We start from the raw sequence: 6,009 nt of genomic DNA on the forward strand, positions 1-6,009 counted from the left end.
AATTCATGGGAACTGCAGCATAAAATTTGCTCATTACTAGGGCCATTTTTATTTTGACCTAAAAAAATTTTTGTCAAATTTTGACTTTATTTTGACCTAACGAAATTGCTTATTTGTAGAGGCCACAGTTCTTCCTCCAGTTACCCAAACATAATATTTTGTCGATTTCAGACCCAAACGTAATATTTTGTCGAAAAGTCAAGGTGTTTTATGGATTATAAAAAGTGCGTCGTGTTTTTCGGCGATAGATTTAGGCAGCTTGTGTTATTTTGTCCTTGTGAAAAGGGCACTTTACCTCGATTTTCTCCGCATGGTAAATTCTAATAAACAGCAAATTAAACAGGGAATGCTTGTTGTTGCTCCAATCCAGCTTGATGGCGTTTACTTTTCCTGTGGCTTTCAACAAAATACTTTTTATCGCACTTCACTATAACCTCGCAAAAATTGCACCTTAAATCACCCCCGGGAGTTGCATTAAATTCATCAGAAAAATCTTGACAAATCTGTCTAACTTTTGCTGAAGACGATTTAGCTTGCTTGGGCATTTTTGTATTACAGGATGTCAGTAGGCTATTCCTAAAATCCAAACTGTTGATCTTCGAAAATACCACGTTTATAAAGAGGAAGTGTTTTATAAGAATTATTTAAATACGTAACAATGAATAAACAATGGACAATTTGCGATAAAAGTTACTGCTGATCCAAGTGGGCATTGTGACTTATTTCCTGCTTTTATGGGTTAATATGGTTTAATTGTGTCGCAGTTCCTGATTTACAATGCTTCCACGAGGATTTTTACAAGAATTACTCTCAAGAAACACAAAAACTTTGTAAAAAGCCATATTTTGACTTTATTGAAAATTTTGACTTTATTGTAAATTTTGACTTTATTTTGACCTATAAACTTCTTAGAAACAATCCCCTAGGTCCTGAAAACAACTTTATTCTTTGATTCGTGGTCAGACGAGGTCCTTAAAAATTTTTGACTTTATTGACTTTTGCGGGCCCTACTCATTACCAATATTTGCACATTGGGGGCACATACTTACATCAATGACCATCACCATAAAAAGTTCAAAATGAACAAGAATGATTTTGATTTTTCGTGTAGAATAAATTCATGTGTAAGGGCATTGATGACTCCCAGCATGTCTGCCTGACTTCACACAGAATTGATTGACCATATCGGAAGGTGCTTGTTTGATCAAGTTGAGATTATTTGCCAAGCTAAATTTAGTGGGGCGATTCACAATTGTTTTGAACTGTTTCTTTTTCAACTGTTTGCTTCAATTAATAAAACCTTGTATTATGCAAATACAGAAACTAATATGCACAAAACACACTGGCTGAATATATTATATACCAGTACCATATTTCAAGCTTTTGTATTTAATGCTTACTCAAAAAGATAAATGCATTTATTCTCAATCATTTTTGCTAAACATCTTACGTAAAACTTGTCAAGAAACTACATATAATAAATGTAAGGTCATGCCGTCCAATAAAGAATTTTATAAAAATGAAAGCTAGCTATTCTACTACAAGAAAAGAACAGGAATTTTATTAAAAATATTAAGTAATAACACCCTAACTGAACCTAATTTTTAGACCTAGGTTTGATTACAGCCATATCATCAATTTTAGAAGTAAGGACTCTATTTTGTTATATGAGGCTTTAACACACAGCTTACTTTAGGATGCAAAACACAAGCACGTAACTTTGAAAACTGTTAAAGAATGGTGAAAAAGATCATCAAATCCAGAACGTTTTTGGAATATACCCATTCTGAGTTACCACCGCCATATTCTTGGGTGGCAAGATTTTTTCGACCACCTATACTTAACAAAGGAATTTTTTGACCCACTTTGATGCTTCTTTACATTACAAGCGTTTTGGCATTGGATTGTAAAGATATGGCTCAGGTGAGTTGCCTATGAATTCTTTTACACGATAAAAAAGTTTGAAAATATGTTATCTGGTTTTTGTTTCAGAGAATTTTAAATCCTACGCACTGGACTTGTTTGATATGACGTCTAGATATGTGTTCAGTGAAGCACGTGATGTAAAATGCATAGGAGTTTGTGTATTATCTGTGGTGCGGTACATAGGCTAGCTTTGTATTGCATGTCAAGCAAAGTTTGAAATAATCAACTAGTAGTAAATGCGCCATAGATACCATGCAAATTGATACGCAGTTTACGTTACATGCTGCGCTGACCACATAATGTGGCTTCGTATTGTATGAAAAGTAATTAAGTTTCATCCTATTAGAGCAGGAACTTTCGTAAACTCTAGCTTGCTTTGTCAGATTTAAAACGTAGACAAAAGTATTTTTGGAATAACTACGCAAGTGTCTGTTAGGTAACGTCAAAATCCATGCTGTTAGCTGTGCGAAGTTACGCAATTCAACATTGAGGATACCTAAAAAATTGAAAAATCTAAGTACATCAAAGATACAGGCTTGATCAAACATATAATTTGGTTCGAACAGGAGGAAAATTGTATGATAAATATAATAGTAGTGAACACAAGGCGAAAGAAATTATGCAGTAAATACAAAAAAGTTACCCTGGTTGTAAACGTGCGAAACTACTTAAAAAATTTAGCAATAAACGGGGGGGGGGTTAACCCCAAAACCAATTTTTTTCCAGTGAAATGTGGCCGCCTATATAAAAGCAAGTGCTCGCTGTGCTGGCACCATTAACTATAATTATATATAATATATATACCATTAATATAATGTTGTTATGATAATCTTCATCCTCGGACTGAGTAAAGTCTGCATAACTTAAACCCTGTGATCAACGATTCTTCATGACACAAACCCTGGTTACCAAGCTAACCGTTTGGCAAATTACGATTGTCACACTTTGAATTTTCACACAATTTGGAACTCATCGAAATGTGTTGCGTATACTAAACATGGTCAAAATGTAGCACTAATATCAGATCTGCACAAGAATTCTGTAGGAATAAAAGCTAATTATGACAACTAGCACAGTCCAAGGGCATTATAGTGGTAGCGCCACTACCATCGAACAATGCAGCAATCCAGACAAAAATCTGCTAGTGAATTGTATTCTTTCTAAAAACTCTTGGGTATAGGGTAGAGTCTGTCAACTGGCGACTGACAGATTTCCTCAACCTAATTTAGAAGTTATAGAATTGTAGAACCATATAAACAAATAGATACTGTTTGTTGACTTGTCAGTCAAAAATAGTCAAGCGTGTATACAGACCTCAGACCGCTAAATATGAAAAATACTATTTTTAAAAATGTGTGCGCCTAAAAATGTAAAAATGCGTATATAGCCTATACCGGCAATATTTTGTGTCTCTGTGACAAAGTTAAAACTGTGCTTTATTTTATTTGCCTATATTAACACTGAAAGACCAAAATTAGTAGTGCGCCTATCCTATAGCTGTATAGCCTACCAGTACTTTTGTACTAATCTGTAACTAAACCCGAATCATAAGCGAAACAAACCATTTTCAACAAAAATGACACACTCCTGAACTTGAACAGTCTGGCGAAAGTTTACTGGTCTGACTGTAGGCCAATGAATTCATTACGATTTTGTTTGCATTAATTATTTTATGGAAAGTGCAGACAACCGGCCACTTTTCCTCAACCTGCTTGGTAAATTCGCTGTACAGCACGCAAAAAAGAAATGTGTACGTAACAAACAAGCCAACAAAATTCGCTTAAATTGTGGTACTTTAGAAAGCTAACGAAGAACAAAAGGTGAGTTTCTAAATCCTAAGCTAACTTCCAGAGAATAAATGCTGTCGTAAGTTGCAGAATGGTATAGGCTATAGTTTTACAATTACTAATCACAAGCTCTATGACAGATTTCATAGCTAGGAAGTAAGTTACGTCAACACTAATGACAAATACCTCGATGTCTATAACACACTCCAGTTAAATACCTTATATTACGCTTCAAGCATTTATAATTAGCTGTCACTATTTCACAGGAAAAATAGTGCGTTTGCAGCTATTTTTCACAGCATCTAGTTAACTTAAATGTTATAACACAGTAACCTAAATTAAATCTATTTTCTAATCTAACTCCAATAAAACCTTAAACAGTAAAAATAAAATTTTTGCATGCATATTCTCCTAACCGAATCGCCTACCTTTAACAGCAATAGGTTGCAAGATCTACAGTACAAACGGTGAAATATAGTCATTCTCTTATAATTTTGTGTCACCACCACTGATTGGGTTTTAGCATATACAGTAATAGATTATTCGTTTACGTGTATTACCTGCGAGTTTTTCACTCATAGTTAAGCCAATGAAGTATAACATTGCATTGGTATTATACTGCATATCATTGGTTAGACTAAATATTGAGCTCTTCGTTATCATTCACAAATATCTTATTCTTTTTTTGACCTCTGGGAGACAAATTTGTAAACGCACTCGCTGCATTATAACTCTGTTGTCAACAGGTCTTTCATAGCATATCATCCCACGGCCACATGTCTATTCCAAATATTTCATTCAAATGCAATTACTCTCCCAAAATGTCTCAATAACAATCCTTTCTTTAGCAATATAACTTATGCGTCCATTTTACAATTACAGTATTGCTTTTCTTCAAATACACGTCGCTCTCGAAAATAAACGGCACCAACAATTAATATTCACAGGTAGCCTATATTGAGGTGCAAAGAGGCAAATACAAAAAAAATTTGTAGGTAAAACAATAAAGAGTTATCAGTAAGTACACCTGGGAAAAAACTTTTAATGACTAAGGTCTACTGTAAATAAAATTTAGTGGTTAAGCCTTAGCGGATAATGTAGCCAATCATATTCATGATCTTCGTCACAGTTGAGTCTTGCTATAGCCTTTAGAGAACTTTCCGTTTTTACTGGCTCTTTATAAACAGTCCTGCTGCAAGTTGCAACTTCCCTAAAAAAATATGATTGTTTTTGAAACGGTTATTGCTAAAAACGTTATGTTGTAAATTGTATATTGTTGAGAATAAATTTTCATTAACGTTGATGGCTTTACTGTGTTGTCATATAGTTATTTTGTAAGATTAAGAAGTCAAACTTGTAGTAGGCCTATCTTTGTTCAAATTTTTTTTTCCTTTGTTGATATATTGTTCATCATCTTATGGTCTGGTAATTTAAGTAAAATAGTAATTGTTGTGTTGTTAAACTTACGTATAGCCTACCAGTTAAGAAACATCGTGTTAACGAAGTGCTAATTCAACGACAACGAATCCAAAGATGAATTTCTTCTCAGAATGTCTCAAACCACATCAGCACTTTCTGGTTTGAGAAACCTCTGGAAGAACTTAGACAGATCAATTAAGTCTGACTGGTGCGCTTCCTTGCTATTTCTATACTATTATATGGATGTGAATTCTGGACACTCACTGCATGCATTCAAAGGAGAATATAGGCAATGGAAATGAGATGCTCTCGCAGATTGCTGGATATCTTGTACAAAGACCACATAACGAATTCAGAAGTTAAAAGCCGAATTTTCCACAGAACGTCAGGTTGTTATGAAGACATTCTGGCCACTATAAAAAGAAGAAAACTACAATGGTATCGTCATGTAACACGATCAACTGGATTCTCAAAGACAATCTTGCAAGGGACGGTAAGTGGAGGGAGAAGGAGAGACAAACAACCAAATCGATAGGAGGATAACATATCTAAGTGGACAAGACTGAGTTGTATGGGCACTAAAGAAAGCAGAGAATCGAGAAGAATGGATGAAGGTTGCAGCAAGATTTTCTCTGGCGCCCCCGCGGTCTAGAAGACTACATTGGCTAGAGCCGCTAGATGATGAAGATGATGGTGGTAAAAATTCTCCTTGCGGTTATGTCTTCTGTCATGATTTGTTATAATTATAATTGGTGCAGGCAAACAGGGTCGATATTTAGTAACTGGGATTGTTGAAACTGCCTGATCAGTCGCTATAAAATTTTTGTTGCTTTATTAATTGGTCGCTGTTTCATATAGGCCTATTTAAGCAATTCTA

Source organism: Clavelina lepadiformis, chromosome 1 (genome assembly GCF_947623445.1).
Source record: "Clavelina lepadiformis chromosome 1, kaClaLepa1.1, whole genome shotgun sequence".
In the NCBI taxonomy this organism is placed as follows: Eukaryota; Metazoa; Chordata; class Ascidiacea; order Aplousobranchia; family Clavelinidae; genus Clavelina; species Clavelina lepadiformis.